Source organism: Microcebus murinus, chromosome 7 (assembly GCF_040939455.1).
Source record: "Microcebus murinus isolate Inina chromosome 7, M.murinus_Inina_mat1.0, whole genome shotgun sequence".
Classification (NCBI taxonomy): Eukaryota; Metazoa; Chordata; class Mammalia; order Primates; family Cheirogaleidae; genus Microcebus; species Microcebus murinus.
The window spans coordinates 85,873,180-85,892,288 of NC_134110.1; positions in this window are offsets into that span (position 1 = coordinate 85,873,180).

The window sequence follows — 19,109 nt, forward strand, 5'->3', positions numbered from 1 at the left end:
GAGGTTGGTTGGCTCCTAGAACAAACAAACAAGTCAACATTCTCCGGAGGATTTTAACAGGTCCCAAAGTCTCACACTATAACATCCCAAAGGCCCAAGGTATACACCTAAACTACTCATCATACCAAAAAGGGAGAGAATGACAACAATTGAAATTAGAAAATTTGCTGTGTGAGCTCAGTAACAGAGTGGAGATAATGGAGGAAAGAGAAAACTTGAAGACAGGCCAGCAGAAATAATCTAATCTGAAAAAAAAAGAGGGAAAATATTTTTAAAAAATAAACAGACCCTGAGGACCTGTGGGACAATAACAAAAAGTCTCATATTTGTGTCATTGGAGTCTCAGAAAGGAAATGATGGAAGAAGAAATAAGGAAAGGTTGAGGCTGCTGAGTTGGGGAGACCAGGACAAAATGCCCATGGGGGGCACATCACAACAAGGAATTCTAAGACAGAGCAGCACGTGGCCAAAACTGAGGCAAGGAGGCTTTTGGGACAAGGACACCCACACAGTACTGAACTCTTTTGTAGGTGCCATGCAGCAGTGCTCAACGTAGTTTGTGTCTACCTGCCGTTACTTCATGGTATAAAATACCAGCATGCTGGGGGAAATTTTATGTGAAAATTGCGTATGAAACTTCTCAGTAAACCCACAATGTTCCCTTGTTTACCAGTCAGTATGAGCTGGCTTGGATTACTGAAAGACAAATGACGGCAAAATAGCCTGTACCTTTTCATATGAGATAATGTTTTTTAAGCAGATAATTTCAACAGAATCTCTAACTACATACTAACTCATAAAAATGGTGCTCTATCATATATTTTATCTTGTCAGTGTTTTAAAATACAAAAAAAGAAACGAGCAGAAAAATAATGAATATTGAACATGTTTACATTATCATTAAATTTGGAAGGATTGGAAATAATCTACACATGCGACAGGAAAGAATTTATAAACTATGGTACATCAATTCATTTGAATGTAGTGTGGACATTAGCAAATATTTAGAATTACATGTACTATCATGAAAATATATTTAAGTATTATGTGAAAAATATACATAATATATATAGCTCAGTGAATACATATATACACCAAAGCATTAGCTATAGTTATTTCAATGTGGTAAGATTCCAGGTGATTTTTATTTTTATTTTTCTTCCTTATCTGTATATTTTATTCTATAATCAACTTATATTACCTTGCAATCAGATGAGAAGTTAGTATAAAAACTCACATCTGAAAATATTTTAGTTCTGACTGTATTTTATAACAGAGAACAGCATGCAATATAATTTCAAAACCATAGGGAGCTGGTTTTAAAGAGTTTCTTCCACTCCAGCATACTAGGCTGGTGGAGCTTGTGATGCATGTGTATGGCATGAAATGTAGTGCCGGGGTCGGGAGAGGTTATACCAACAACGACTTAAGGGTCTGTTGGGTTTTATCTGTTGCAACATCCTATGCTTATCAATAAACTCTTTTCAAAGACCATCCTTCTCTTATGGAAACACTATTTCCTTGGAGGCACATGTAGATGCAATACAATCTAGAGTTTTTATGGGGGAAAGGAAAGAGTGACTACAACAACAGGAAAGCAGGTTAATACTACATCGTGAATCAACCCAACAACAACAAAAGTGCTTTCTTGCACTTGTGAATGTGGCCACATCATGGTTTGGACCATCAAGAAGTAGTGAAGATGCTGCAGGCTCTCCCTTGTTTCTGAGACCCAGAATATGGGGCAGATCCCAGTGGTTCTGACAGTTACGGTTCTTCGTGTCAATAACATCTGCATAACCTTGAGTCAATACCTTAACTCCTCTAGGCCTCATATTTCCTAGTTGTAAAATGTTTGTGATGATCTCAAAGATTCTTTTCTGGCTCTGAAATTCTATGGTGTTACAATCTAAAGGAACTCAATTAATATTAAGTGAGCACCTGCTTTGTTCAAGTTATGATGTTAGATTCATCTCTCCCCTCAAGAAGTTTATAGTCTGGTAGGGGATACAGATACACAAGTAATATTAGCATATGGATAATTAAAGCAAAATAAAAGTGCCACTAGAGTAGAATATATTCAATGCTCTGAGAGTTGAGGCAGTGTTATATAGCCTCAAGAGTTCTAAAACTGTTCTCCTACACTGCCTTCCTTAGCTATTTTTAATTTTTTGGCCATCTAGCTCTCTAAAATATGAAGAGATCTTTTCCGAAAACTGCAAACTAAAACTGTAGTAGCAGGTCAATAAAAATAGGAATCTGTTTTGTTGTGAACACTAATGGAATTCATTCCAATAAAATAGAATAAAAAATCAATAATTCAGACCAAGGAAGACAAGAGTTAAGAATTAATGCAAAATCAATTCTAGGATTTGGGCATTATGTGATGCTAATGAACTCTAGTTTTACTTTCAGTGTTTACAGAGACATCGCCTGGAAATCTTTACAAAATGGCTTTTATAGAATATAAATTTTGAAAGGCCCACACATATCTAGTATGATCTTCTCAGTAAACAAATTGGAAAACTCATACAAACTGGTCATTTGAGGCCAGAAAGAGAGGAGTCATTGTAAATAACACAACAAAGGGTTATAAAGGGCTTCTTGATGAACTTGAAATTTAGTTCTGCATCTGATGATCGATGTAACTTTGAGTAGTAGACTTAAACCTATAGCCCTTGATACATCAGTCTTCCACAGAATATCTTGGATCCTCATAATATAAGCTGCCCCTGTGGTTTCCTCAATCTCTGCTCTCCAACTCCACCTTCCAACTTGTGTCAGCCCATTACTTCTTCAAAATTTCCTTAGCTTTTTATTACAAAAATTTCTAAACACATATTAAGTAAAATCAGTAGTATAATAAAACTCCCACCATATATTCCTCATTCAACTTCAACACTTACCAAGACCTGCTATTCTCATATCATCTATATCTAAACCCATTCCTTACCCATTCATTTGATTATTATTTTTTTCCATTACTTTAAAACATTTGTCTTCTCCTGCCAATAATTTTTTCCTGAAGGGTAACATAAATTCTAGCAAAAAGTAAAGACATTTAACATTATTTTTTGTCCTGAGTGGATTGTTTACAAATGAACATGCAATGTCTGATAGATTCTTTGAAATTTTAGAATAATTCAATAATTCCCCCATGACTATCATTCTTATCTCCTGGTCACATCATTCCTATTCCATAACTCCTTGGTGAAGCTCCTTACCCAACACTGGATACCAGATCCTTATATCTCAAAAGCAGTAGGATGTGTGTAATAGACAAAAATCTGAGGAAGATGAGGCAAAAGAGTAAAAGTAATGTTATTTAATAGAAGAATTTGACTGTCAAGATAAGGACTTTTAAATGCAGTAAAAAGATACTCGAAGAAGAAAAAATATTTGGGAGTTTATTAATCAGCTCAGGCCATCATAACAACATACCATAGACTTGGTGGCTTAAACAACAGAAATTAATTTTCTCACAGCTCTGGAGGCTGAAAAGCACAAGATCAAGGTCAAGCAGGTTGGTTTCTGTTGAGGTTTCTCTTCCTGGCATGCAGAGAGCTACCTTCTCGCTGTGTCCTCTCATAGTGGGGAGAGAAAGAGTGAGCTCTCTGGTGAGTCTTCTTATAAAGGCACTAATCCCATCAGACCAAGGCCCTACCCTCATGACCTTATCTAACCCTACATCCAAATACCATCACATTGAGGGTTTCTTGTCCTGTCACTGCAGAGCCAGAATTACTTTGTAAATCTCCTTACAAATATCAAGTGTCACTGTGAATATTTATTTTTTCTTTTCTTTTTTTTTTTTTTTTTTTAGTGACTGCAATCATCTGGCATTTTTTTTATTTTTTCATTTTTTTTTTTTTTTTTAGTGACTCGAATATTTAAATATGTTATAGTAGGCAGAGATCTATTGGGAGCTAAGTGAGAGCCAAGCCACTGACAAAGTAGTTCTACCCACCTGGCTCTGGGACTGGGTGGTTACAGGCTTCCTGTGGACAGTTGTCACTTACAACTTTCTTGCTCCCAGGCCTGAGACTCTCATGCTGTCTTTTGGCTTTTGAAAATTTAATGCAACCAATTACTTCATGTTTGCAATGGTCTTCTGATGTGTCAACTTTGTAAGGCTACAGTCCCCAGCTATTTAATCAAACAGTCATTAATGTGTTGCTGAGAAGGTATTATTTTGTAGACGTGATTAAAGTCCATAAGTAGTTGGCTTTAAGTAAGGAGGAATATCCTAGATGATCTAGGTGGACCTGATTCAGCAACTGAATGGTGTGAAGAGCAAACTGATGAGAAGAAATTCCACCTGTAGACAGCAGCTTCAGCCCCTATAGCATTCCAGTCCCTCCTTCCTGCCAGCCTGCCCTACAGATTTCAGACTTACCAAGTAAGCTCTCAGTTATGTAAGGCAATTCCTTACAAGAAATCTCTCATACATTATCTCCTACTGGTTCTGCTTCTCTAGTTGAATGCTGACTGATGCAAGGTTCCAAATTTTCCCCCAAGTTATATTTGTGGGTGAAACAGGGTTAGAACTTATGTGCAAAATTTATAAGGCACTATCCTAATGAAGAGGCAGGATGGCAACCTGTCAGACTGCAGGAAGAAGTTCTGCTCCAGGCAAGTGATGCTATAATGCCTTAATAGAGTCCTACTGATGCTGAGTGCAATTTTGGCATGGGTGGTGGTAAACTCTGCCACCAACTACATAGGAATAAAGAGCAGAGACAGAAGAGGGAAGACTGTCTATTCAAAGACCATGAGCTCAAAAGAAGCATTCTTCTTGCAGAAAGAGCTGGAAGGGTGAGAAAACACAGGTCCCTTGAGCTATGCCCAACCTGAAGTCACCTCTGCTAATGAAAGTGGAACCAGAGGAGGTCCCTTTCCTTGGGAGCCTTTTCATATTGATTAGAATATCTGCACATGTAAGCTGCGTACACTATAATCTCAGGGAGTTCTGGGGTTCTGTATTTCCAGATCTAACCTTGGAATTTAAGAGAGAAAGTAGAATTAGGGAGGAGAGAACAGGAAAGCAGTGTTAATGAGTCAAGATTAATACTCAACTACTGGAGTTTTAGGTTTGTGAAATACAAGGCTTGAAGTACAGGCTTTAGAGCCACCAACATCAGAGGCTTTAGCAATATTTCTATGCTCTTCCATGCTCAGCTTTCCTATTTGCAAAATGGAGATACTACCTACCTTAGGCTTTAAAGAAAACAATGTGTATCATGTTCTGGACACATGGAAATGGTGTTCCACAAATATTAGCTTCTGTCTATATGCACAAATTCACAGGGAAAATAAAACCCTTGCATGGGCCCCAAAATGAACATTTCCAATATCATACCCTATTCCTTCACTCCCATAGATGTCTTTGCTGATGTTTTTGCTGACCATTTGAATTCATGTGATATTCTTCCCTTTTGTTTGGAGATGAAAATTATTTTACTTTCTGCTCTGCTAAAAAGTTCCTAGATTCTGAGTACTCAGCAAGCATCATTTATACCACAAAAATGATGATTACCATGATGGTGCAATAAATTTTTGAAAAACAGAAATATAGTACTTTCCCAGTATCCTGAGTCAATGACAGAGTCCGAAATAGATTCTAAAATTGCTGATCCATTGTCCCATGGTCTGTTAGCTCAAGGAATGTATCTTTTAATACTTCCATATGTAATTAAGTGTTCAGTTCTTCAATCATGTATTTTCTCCCTGCTTGTAACTTTTTTGCTGACGGCCAAGGCCATTAACTCCTTCTTTCATTAGGCAGCAGAGCCTTGGGAAAAAGCTCAAAGAAGAGAAACTCTATAACCCTGAGAATATACCACAAAAATGTGACATAGCAGACTTTTATTGGCTAATGATAGAAAGAGTAACCCGGCAGGTTTGAAACTGAAGATGGCCCTCTAATCTCAGAGATACATCAAATACAAAAGTTACATTTCCAAATTCCTGGAAATATCACATTTCTTCATGGTCATCTGCTATTTTCTCTTCCCTGGAGATTGTTTTTCCCTATACCTTAAAATGAGTTTGCTTCCTCTCCACCCCAGAGGACCTTCATTAAATTATGGGACTGTTTCACAATAGCCAAAATGTTCTCAGAGCAGAAGGTTGAGAAGGTAATACATCCTATCCCTACTCAAGTCACGTGGAATCCCTCAATACGTGAAAATGAACTTCAAAAGATACATATGTACAATAGATTCCTATTTTCTACATTCTCCTTCAGTGGAAATCTCCAACTTGGATCTCTTTCAAACACACATTGAGAGCATGCCTGCAAATTCAGCTGAATCGAATTAATCCATTGTTGACAAGTAGCTGAACTAGGGGGTGAGTCAGCAGATGAACAGTTTTGAGAAATTGTTGATTCTGGTGGTCTCACTGTTGGCTATTTTGTCCAAAACTGAAAGGAAAAATAAAAATAAAAATTTGTTCAAAGTGGATTGCTATCTAGATTGGAAATTACTTAACCTAAATGTGAGATTGGCTATGCAGGGATACAATAAAAATGTCAACATTGAAAAAAGTAGATTTCCGTAGGAAAGCCTTTATTCCTTTGTTGATGTTTCTGGCATTAAAAAGTCTTGGCCTCTCCGTTAAGCAGTGTGGCCCTGCTGCAACTGGGAGCAACACAGACCCCCCTCTCCCTCGTAAAACTAAAGTACAGGCATAGAAGTGATTGTGGCCCAAGTGGCTCTGACCAGCCAGAAGAGAACTTCTGTTCTATGCTGGTGCTTGGTCCCTTTTCCTTATCTTCTTTCTCTTCTCTACCTGATCCATCCTCCTTGAAAAACAATCAAATCTTTTAAATTCTGTACTGCCACCCTGGCATGTACCTACCGCGTGGAGCTAATAGATGGGACCAAACTATGCAAATTAAGTGGGGTTTTCCTGTTTCGTTCCCTCACTTGTGCTTGTGCCTAGAACATTCAAATGAGTTATAGCTAGGAAACACGGCCATTCAGCAAGACATCTGGAAATGAGTGGTTAACTTAAAGTAGCCACGGGTAACAAACCAGCTCCCTTTGGCAGGGAGGAGAGGCACAAACACATACAGTACTTAACCCAGGCCCAGGATACTCCCAGACCCGACCAACCCTAAACATCCCCACAGTGGTCTATGGCCCAGAGCTTTCTACTTACCAGTGGGCTTTTTCCTGTGGCTTTATAGGCATCGTGTCTATAGACCCATCTTAAGTATGAAAAAATTATATACATGCTATGGATAATTTGAGTTTTCATCATTGCACCTTTCCATATTTACCAATTTTTCTCTAATGTGTCTCTTCCTATAATGAGAAAAGAAAACCCATGGTTAGTGTTGTTTATATTTAATATGTAAACAGTACACTCACACCTTAAGTTTAGGTGTGAAGTCATGACTCATTCATTTGCTTATTGGCTGCCCACTGTGTGCTAGGCACTGAACACCACCCTAGTGGATTTGCTTTGTTTTAAGAATTCAAGGCCTTAAGTATAATAAAGAGACAATAGTTAGGAACATATTAAAGGTGGAAGAGCAAAAATAGATCCAGAAAGAACTCAAATGCCCATAAGTTAGGAAATGGATATGTCACCCAAGGTAAATGGAATATTATGAAGAAAACCTGAATAGTATTAAGGCATTAAAATAACCAACTTGAAATATAATTATAAATTAAGTGGAAAAATCAGAAAATAAAATAATAGGTGCAATAGTTAAATTTACCTAAACTATAAAACTGTAATGTACTTCTACATTAGATAAGAAGGAAAATGTGTGAAAGGAAGGAAATGGCATTTATTGCTCATTGAGTGTTGTATATCTGTAAATTAGATTGCATTAATCACTTTTCTTGGGATATTCATTCTCCATATGAATTTTTTAAAATTCATTTAAAAATATGAATTGACACATGGTTGAGCTTGTTTAGCAAACTTCAAAATGTTTTGAAACATATAATTGTGAATGGTTTTAAGAAAAAGTGATTCGAAATCTGGCTGAATACACGTGACATTTATCACCCTATGAAATACTGACAACCTAGCTGAAATATTGCTCTACTTTTCTCCAAGAATTCTTTGTTTTATGTCTGGGCATAGGTAATGTTTTTTTGTTTGTTTTTTGTTTTAGGAATTATCACTCAAAAATAAATTTGAGATGATATTTCTAAACAAACTCTCTTGAGAAACAATTTTAAGTGACTCTAATAAATCCCTTTTTTATCTCTCTCATCTCCATATAGAGTATTTGATTATGTGGAATAGTTAATTATATGGCATAGAAATTGGAGATATTTTTTCCCAGTTATGACTCATAGTTTTTCCACAAAGCATAATATAAAAATGTACTTTGAAAAATTGCTCTAGTATATGTCCAGAAATGTCATTAGATTTTTTTTTCTCATATAACCATTAAACTGTTCCACAGCTTTTCGCTTTAAAATTACAATGCAAAGAACTTAAATTCTCTCTCAACACAGGCACAAAACTGGGACTGATATACATGGTAAAGAAAAAAATGATGGGATAATTCTGGAATTTTTATTTTTAGAATACTTGTCTGTGTACCTTTAAGATATTTTTCAGATTTCATTATGTTTTAATGATGGAGCAGTACAGAATCTAAAGCTTGGATTTAGGGTCAATTATATAGGTTCAAATTTTGCTTCTATCAATTATTACTTTTTTCTAACCTTGGGAAATTTGATAGATTTCTTTAAACCTTAATGCCTTCATCAGTTAATTAGAGATAAAAAAATTGTTAAAGAATAATTATTTTAAAAGATAAACTCATGATTCTCATACAAATATAAAATGAATGCATGTCAAAGATTTTACCGAACCCATTAATTTGATGAGAAAAAATTAGCTATTAAAAACTGGCACAAAGGAGAATTCAAAAGTACACACACATATATATGCCATTACAAATGTTGAATGGAATTTTCTAATAGATGCAAAAGTAGTCAATAGGCATCTCCCCCAGACAAAATTTATTTGCATTTTTAGTAACAGGAATCATTTGCATTGCATCAGCTTTCTACTGCTTATAGAGTTGTAAAATAACACAATAAAGGACACAGATAACCCAGATGATGTGCTAGACAGGATGTGCTAGAACCTTGTAGTTCTCTACCTGTAACATCCTCACTCCCAGTGAAAATGAATATGATCAAAACTATGAAGGCAATTTTAGACAATAATCAGGTACATGAGCATGAATCAAATATCTTCTGATTCACAAGAGCTTGGTTCTTGAGAGTAAAAAGGTTGTCCTGAGTTATAAACACTTCTGTTAAACATTAAGAAAGAGTCTTTATCCCAAACCAGAAAGGAGAGCACACTGGATACCGTGGGGGTTTCTCACTCCTTCCATGCTGACAGGAAGAGACTAAAGAGAAGGAGAAAGGAAACCCAGATTGCAGCCGAGTGTGCTCCTTGCTGCCTGCCTCTGGGTTTTTGCCTTAGGAAGGGCGAAGAAAGCCCCAAGGTAGAGCTCCAGATCTGGATTCCAAGAGCAGAAGAGAGCTGGGCCCTGCTTCCCACCTGGAATTCTGAGAGGAGGTAGCCTCCCGGTATTTGCTATTTCTATATGGGGTGGTTGTAAGGAACAAGACACGCCAGCATGGAATATCTGGAGAGAGAGAAAGCCCAATCTAACAGTTTCCATTCTTTTGCCCTGGAGCTGGCCTGGGGGAGATCCCCCATGCATGTGTCCCCATGCACGCAGTTGTCATGTGGTGTCCAAGAACAGTGTGCAGGGTGCTCGGGCTGTGGACATCAACTGCAGAAGGTGCTGGTGCTGCCCCGGGCAGGTGAGGCCAGGTACAGCAGCTGCAGATGCTGTAGGACAGAGGCCAGCACCATCGGCCACAAGGGATGGGACATCTCAACAGAGACCCGAGAGGCACAGACGTAACATTCAGACACCCAGACAACCTCCCCTACACTGGACAACATCCTGAGGTTGGTAAGGGGCAAATCCTTGGGATAAAAGAAAGCTCTGTGTAAAGTTTGACCTCCCCAGTGACTAAGTCCAAAGCCTGGATTGATTATTTAACCTAAAGCATCTACACTTCAAACCACCATGAAAACTGAGTTGCCCTGAATGGGACAGCATCAATTATTTTAGCTACAGCATTAGGCATGAAGCATGATGGTGACACATGTGGGAAGATACAATGTTGATGTTTCACAAAAACCATTAGAATAAATCCATCCTGCACAACACTGCACTAGCATTTCTCAAGGGCCTCTACATAAGCACTCTCACCTCCTTTCACATATTATAATTAGGTAATTATGCAAGTATTCCTCCCTTCCTAGATTCTGATGAGGCCAACAAGAGCAAGGACTATCTTTTATGCAATTTTTTTTCGGTTGCATCTCCTCTTGTACACAGTAGATGCTCCATAAATGTTTATTGAAGTGTGTTGTTTCTTTCTAAATTAAAGTTATGGTATTTTTTTAAGGATAAACATATTCCTCACTCTGCAACAATTTCAGAGCTAAAAGGGTATTATTGATCTTTAATTTTATTTCTATGATGAGTTTTCTAATGGCAAAATCATCGAAGTGTGTGTGTGTATATATATATACCCATCTACATATCTAGTAACAATAAAACATGCTTTGGTAGTTTCTATATGGACCGAGGTGCCTTCATATGCCATGGGCTGGGGTGTTTGGGCAGTTGTGACCTATCAGTGGGGCCTCCACCTGTGCCTGGCTCTCTCTTCTGTTGAGCTTGCTGCCAGCTGTTACATACTAAGCTTCCACTGAGCTGTCAAAAGTGGTTTTGTCATGTATGGCTAAATCATTTTTTTTTCCTGACATGTTAAAACTAACCCAGAATTCATCATTGCATAAAGTCGCTGAATTGTTCTTTCCAATAGACATTGCCTTTTACTTAGCAGCCTTGTTTTTACCTGCCTGAAAGTTGCAGTGTCTGGCATAGAGAGGAGCAAGCTGCATGAATGCAGGGCTACAGGCTCACAAATCTCAGCATTGCAGGGTGGCTGCTTGGCTGGCACTCCCCTCTGACCCAAAGGACAACATGCTGGCCAAGCCCACCAAGGGGATTGGGGTGAGCTGGGGGTGGCACCTTGAAGCTGCTGTGAGCTTACAGAGCATGGCATCAAGTGCCACCCCTCCCCCGCCATGCCTTCCCATTCTTGGTGACTTTCCCTTCACTACTCATTCTGCGTGCTGATTCAGCGGCCTTGGCTCCATCTGCTGACACCGGGCATTCCTCTTTTAAACTGTTCTCCGCAATACTCGACTGCATCCTCACAACTTTTCTCCGGCTTGCTGAAGGTGGTCTCAGGCTGCAGAGGTGAGTACCATTCTGGCTTTCCTTTAACCTTCTTCCTGGATGCTAATCAGATGTCTACAAATGCTTGTTATCTTAGCTCACTGATTACCTGTTTTAAAACACAAGCCAAGAGAAGATTTCATGAACCCTTGCATCACCTCTGCCCCACAAATGGATTCTGATAGCACTTTTAAGCATTAATTCAAGAGTGTGCATATGTGTACCTTATCCAAAAGCCTGAGATTTACCAAATTTGGTGGACTATTCTCAACACCTGTTAAAGGAGTTTTGTTTTTTTTTTACTCTGGATGGCAAAATTACCAAGTTTTCTGACTACTGGAAAATTTTGAGCCTCTGTAATCCAAAATATGGGGTCCTCATAAAACCTTCCTGACTTTTAAACTACAACAACTTGAGTTCAAAACATACAATAGAAGTAATGTTTAGCCGGCATTCAAAACTGATTTAGTAAAGTTTAGAACCACATTACACAACTTTCCAAAACATATTCTTATTTCATTTTCTATTACAAAAGATGGCTGCCATACTTGGAGAGGTCAGCTGCCCGCCTTGGCTCACGGAAGTTAAGTCCAGGCCAGCTATGAGAAGAAAATTCACTGCTTGCAACCAGGAAGATACAGATGGCTTATATCATACCTTTAATTTAAATTATTAAAATTAAAATGCTTAAAATGGCACATGGACTTTATAATAAAGACTCTATGCTATGGATGGATTCCAAATTATTTAGCAATACAATCATAATGGCTTGGGTCATTTTCCAAAAAATTTTCTTTTGAAATTAAATTACTATTTGATGCTTCCCTAAGTTGATTTGTGGATGGAGGTCTAGTCTGAGAGAGATCAGCTTTTATTTCTCAGTGATAGCAACATGAAGGAAACATATTTTTACCTCTTTTGCATTTTTTCCCTTTCAAATTACTCAAATACGTCTAAACCTTGAAATGTCAGACAGTCCTTATAGGTACAGCTCAATGAGAAAAGCAAATTGGAAAAAGTTATCCAAAATTTAATGAAATGGTTTGAAAATGCCAGACTACTTATATGAAATAGTAGATTATGTTGGCTAAAACAATGAATATCTTAGCCCAGTTCATTTTAGCCAATCAAAAATGTTGCTAATGGTAACTCCCAAGACACAAACGCAAACACAGTCAATTTAGATAACTGGTTAATATGGACATTAAAAAAATTAAACAGAACAGATGATTAAAATGGTTGTTGGGCAAAATTTTTTCAAGGTCAATTTGGCTTTGTGTCTGTCAGATCAGGAATCTGGCATGAACAAAAACTGTAGAGCACAGCTTATCTGTGTAATATATGTTACAGTCAACTACAGTTCTTCAGTTTGAGGAGTATGAACCCAATAGAGGCTCTAGCTAAAAGGATACAAAGAAATGTGCCATGGAATTCAATTGATGCCAGTTATTTAATTTTGCCTAATATATTCCTATTTTTTGTCAAGTTCATATAAAATACACTCAAATAAATGATAGTGAATAGTTCTGGCCAATTAATTTCCAAAGCTGTTTTTGTTTTTACCATTATTTATAATCCTTGATACTACAGAGTAGTCTTTCTTTCCTGTTAGGATCATTCAAAATCTCATGTTCATAATTCTGGACCTCGATTCTTTTTCAAAGCATCATATGTGTATTTTAAATGTAAATGATTGGGCTAACCATGGACTATCTCCAGGATATAAGCTTGGAGTTGTTTTGGTTTGGCTTTGTTTTTACATACCCTATGATATAAGATTGTTCCCTTGTTTCCCTTAAAACTGAATTATAGCGACCTAGCAATTATATGAGCCTCTAGGAAAAAAAAAAGATGTTTTGCTCTATATAATTAGCATATCCAAGTTATACATCAATTTTATAGGTAGTAAAGTCAGTTTTACCAATATTTTATTTGGCTTAAGAAATCAAATCTATTGAAGCAGGCTGTTAAGAGTTCATTCTGAAAGTGTACAAAATTTGGGAACTATCTTAATTCAAAAATTAGAATTTTGTAACCAATATCTGCACATCTTCAGCAGGCACACAGAGAATGTGTTCTCATCACACATAATTTTTTGAATTATTTATTTTTGCCTACAATTTTGATTCCAAAGGAGTTTAGGGCAAAGTGGGTAGCACAATGATGTGGAATGCTCTGATTGGAGATGAGATTATGATTCCATAGGCAAAACTACCAACTGGGACAGAAGACACCCAGCCTATCCAATTAGCAGGCAGTGGTGGACCTGAGGTTGTATTTTTTTTTTCCTGTGTTCCTGAGCTCCTTTCAACATCATTCCTTGTACAAACATTGAGAGTCTGCTGAATGCCAGACCAAGTGTTGGGTGCTAAGAATACAAAGGCAAGTGAGACATTCATCCCTACTCTCAGAGCTCACTATGGTGCTACAGGAAGAAAGGGTAAATGAATAAATAAACACAGGTAAATGGGTAAATCACTCATTGACATATAAGTCATATGACAACTCAGGAGTTAGGGACATAGGACTTGGCGAGGATAGAAAATAATAAAACCTACCTGACCTAATTCTAAGCTATTTTGCATACATTAGGCATAGTGTTCTTCAGAATGCAGATCTGGTCAGATCACCACTACCACTCACCCTTACTAAAATCCTTTTATGGTTTTCCATTGCTTTGAGGAAAAAGACAATGCTTCTTAATATGACCAGCCTATGAGACTCTGCATCACTCAGCTCTGGTGTCCCTAAACATTCACCATCACGCTCTGGTTATTTTTTAAAACAGCTTTATTGAGATATAATTTACATTCCATAAAAGTTACTCTTCACCTGTTTTAAGTGTATGGTTTAAAAAATTTAGTGTATTTACAGAGTTACGCAACTATCATCACAGTGGAGTTTAGAATATTTCCATCCCTCTAAAAAGAAACCTAATATTCATTGAATCATTCCTCATTCCCACCCACAGCCCAAGACAACTACTAATCTACTTTCTGTTTTCATAGATTTTCTGGACATCTCATATAAATACAAGTGTATAATGTGTGGTCTTTTGTGACTGGCTTCTTTCACTAAGCATGATGTTTCCGAGATTCCTCCATGTTGTAGCATCTGTCAGTATTTAATAGTATTTTGTTGTATGGATTTGCTACATTTTGTTTATTCATTCATCAGTTGATGGACATTTGGGCTGTTTCTATTGTTTGGGTATTATAAATAATGCTACTATGAACATTCATTGAGCTCAGGTCTTTGTATCAAGATATATTTTCACTGCTCCTGGATAGATGTGTAGGAGTGAAATTGCTGGGTCATATGATTAATCGGTGTTTAACTTTTTGCTAAAAAACTGTTTTCCAAAGTAGCTTCACAATTTTATATTCCCACCAGCAATACATAAATATTTCAATTTTTCCACATTTCTTAACACTTGTTATTGTCTGCCTATTATAGCCGTCCTAGGAGATTTGAAGTGGTATCTCATTGTGGTATTGATTTGCATTTTTCTAATGTTTAATGATGTTTAACATCTTACCATGTGGTTATTGGACATTGGTGCATCTTCTTTTGGAGAAATATCTGTTGAAATATTTTTCTCATTTTAATTGGATAATTTGTCTTCATTATTGAGTTGCAACAGTTCTTTCTCTAGTCTAGATACAAGTCACTTATCAGATATGCTATTTGCAAATATTTTCTCTGTATAGTTCAGATTATAACCTGTAGAAAATAAGCTAAATTCCTAGAAAGGAATAAGAATACCTGTGCTATTCTTGACTCACTACTAGTTCAGTGTTCAATTCAGTGAATGACATAATTCACAAATGGCAAACTCAGACACATTTTAACATGAGAATGAGATTCTTTCAGCCATTTAATGAGGAATTTATAGAAGTTGGTATTATAGAATACCAAGAAAGTTGTGCTATGATAGTAAAACTCTGGAAAAACTAAATCTTCCAAAAGAGACTGTCAAATAGCAGTCTGTAGAATAACTTTGGATGTCACATATTTCCACTCTCCATTTTTTATCACTTAAAAAAAAAAAAAAAGAACTGTTGTGAGGTTTATAGTTGCAGGAGAAAAAAAAGTTTCTGTTTGCAAGATTTTTCATCCCGTCAGTTTACACCCTGGCAAAAATCTTTTAAGTTTGCCTTCTTAAATTGGATCTTTTTGGCTGCAATAATTTATTTATTTATTTTGTTTCTATTGGCACTTTAAGGATTGGATTTTTAAGGTGCTTTAGATAAAGTAAACTCACACACTGATAAATTTGGAGCCCAGCAAAATGTTAAAACCACACATTCACAATGAAACAGAGAGAGCTTTGAAATTCACAAATCAAAGCTAAGCTTAGGATGAAATAAGAAATGTTGCAAAAATGTTTCCATGGTCAAGAATTTGTGTCTATGTGTATTGATTTGCCTTCTTTCACTTATGTGATGGAAAATCCCCAAATCTACAAAATGAGATCACAGAGAGAAATGTTTACCTCCTGAAATTCAAGAGTTCCATCGAGCCTCTGAGCATACTTCCTGGTTCTTGTTCCTGTTGTCTATTTTCTTCCATTCCTTATGAAGATATATTTTTCCCTAAAAGTACTATAGGCAACCATTTCTCAGATTTTGACAGCTAATTTGGTGGTGTGGAAAGGAGACTCTGCAAATAATATCTATGGTAATAGAGTTTATTTCTGTTTTCTCTTGAATTGCATTGATCTGGAGCTGAATTATTTGTTTAGTGTTTGTTTAAGATAAATATTTCTGCAGATCTGTGCAGGTTTGCATTTTAAAAAATAATGCTCTCTAGACATTTTTCCAGACCTGACAGTTCCCAAATTATAGGCTAGCATTTTTAGCCTTAATGTATGTTAAAAAGGTCTGTGTTGATATCTTGGTCATGATTTAAAATTACTACCTTTTATTTGTAACATTGTTGAAAGTGATTCTCTTTATTTGCTGTCATTCCTGCTTATTTCATATGCATGAAACTTTAAGGCAAGATGTGCATTTTCCATTCTGGCCACTTGAGGGAATCATACTTGAGAAATGGCAGACAATTTAGGTCTTTATTTCCAAAGATAGGAGAATCAATATTTATTTGTTGCCAACTGTTTCTCATGTCACTTAGATATCAAGAAGATCACAGAGCCTAAGTTCTGAGATAAATTACTCTTTATATACTTTATATCCAGGTGGAAAAGAGGAATTGCTGATGAATGGGAGTCCTGGGAGGTACTAAGTGAGGTCCCCGCATACAATTTATGATCAGCACTCTTGGACTTCAGAATGATTAATAACGTCAATTCTCCCTGGAATAAGAGCTGTTTTAGCCCAGGAGAGGACTGTATATTACTGTTTATATAAGCAGATAACATCAAAGTAACCCACGGCTTGTGTTAAACAAATACAAAATTCTGGGTCAGTGCAAATTAATCCTAAAGGAGTAACGGAAAGTTCTTAATGACTGTGAGATCTATACATTATCACTTTTCATTCAAGTGGTGGAAAATGGTGGAACTATTAATGAGATTTGCAAATGGCCTCGTTTGCTACATTGTGCTAACAGCTGCATAATAACATATTCTCCAATAAAGAACCTTATTATCTATACATCTGTAGTTTGTTAATGAAGTGTAGAAGCCTATGCAATTTTAAAATTACATTCGGGAGCATCTGAACCATTTTAATATTATGTTTCATAACAAAAATGCAGCAAATCACATTATACTTTATATATTCTTACACTTTAAGTGGCTGTGTGGATGGATAAATTAAAGACTGTTCTCCTATCTACATTATACAAAACAGATGTTATTTCAAGTGCATATCATAAAGAGATTTTTATCCTGAATGATGATTCTCAGTGAATAATTATATATTCCTTTGTTTTTAGGATGATGGGAAATTTATAAACAAAAGAAAAATACTTATAGACATTAAATTATTTAAATGTTTTATGTACACATTTTTAAAAACATCTTTGAAATTTTGGGGTACCATTTAAAGAGACCATGGGTAATTAAAGTTTCTCAGAAAACAATTTTATATTTCTCTTTTTATGTTTTTGCTTTCATACACTTTTTGCCCAAATTTTTATTTTATTGTCACATTTGGATTGTCACATCTCTACTTTATTATTTCCAAATGAGTTATAGAATGTCAATATTTTTCAGATAAGCATAGTTGTGAGTTTAAATGTATTTAAATCAGCAGCACATTCTCTAGCTGACATAAAGTATATAAAGTAATCTTTGCTTTTATTTCCCTACTACTTCAAGTCTTTTACCAATTTAAAAAGGTAAGAATCTAATTGATGTTAACTTCACAACCTTTTTCTTCTTGTATAGGTTTTGCTAAAAGTTAAAATAGACTCCAGGAGTCTGAAAAATTCGCTAATTATTTAATCCAATCTCTAATAAATTAAGTTGATTTTTCTCTTGGAAAACACTCATAGGAAAAATAAATTAGTCAATGAAATGACTCTGGAATAAAAATATATTATTTAAATGTTTAAAGATTATTTCACTTAAATCAGTGGCTTGAACTCAGATTCCTAAGATTAGTATCTGATCATAGGTTTTAGTATACATTTAAGGGCAAAAAGGTTCTCTTACTCTAAATGATACCAAGAGAAATTATATTATGTTGATGAAAGCTTCATATGACATTTTTTATTATTCAGTGTTTACTGATTTGTGTTTTTTTCCAACAAGTCATGTAAAATTAGGACTCACTTTGTTCTTCACAGTCATGAAATTTTCCAGACTTAACCACCCCTGGATTTGAGCATTCAAACAATAGTCTAAACCATTGATTGCTCATGCTTCAAACGGCTACATGCATTTACAGACTCACGAATATATTCCATTTCTGATGCGATTCTCTTGGAAACTTATGTCATAATGCAAAAGATTTTATCGCATTAAGTTGTTTTACCCTCTTTCTCTTGCAGGCCACATGTTTAGTGTTGTGATTCAATCCTTATAGAAGTTTCTGAAGATTGGCAAATAATCAACTTAGGCAACCAATCTAATCTATCCAATGGCCTCTTTTTGACAAAGTGTTATTCTTACATTAATATGTTCTTTTTATGCCATTTTATAATTGTCAAAGCTATTTCACATGAGTTTAGACTCTCAAAATATCACAAGCCAATCAGGGAAGATAAAACCCCATTCAACAGATGAGAAACCTGAGTCCTAAAGGTCCAAAGTCAAGTGTAAGTCACTGAGTCCAAGGGCTAACAGCAAGTTAATGTGCTTCAGGAAGTGTATGCAGGGATTATGACACCTAGTCCAGGATTCCTTCTAGTGTTCAAATGAATCACACAGTTTTAATAAAGCTGTCTCCAAAAGCCCTGTTGGGTAACAGGTTATTTTAACATATCTATAAACGTCATTCATATTAGGCGAGGAACTCAAGAATTGAGATTCTGATCTGGTTATGATCATTTTTGATAAAAAGCCATGATGAAGATGCTGACACAAAAGTTGTGTATTGGACTTCAACAATGACTTTTGTTTTGTTTTACTGCTATTTAGCATTCAGGGAAGAAGAAAGGAATGCATTTCTACATCTACTTATTTTTTTGAAAATGAACTTTATAAACCTTATATGTATAGTATATTCACCTACTGTATAAATTTTTAAACCAATAACTTTCCATAGGAGGACTTTACCTTTCAATTATGACATGATAAATAATTATTTCAGCTTTCTCAAGAGCTCCTTCCATTTCGTTTCAATTCAAAATGAATGCGTTACATTTTTCTATTATTTATAAGGGG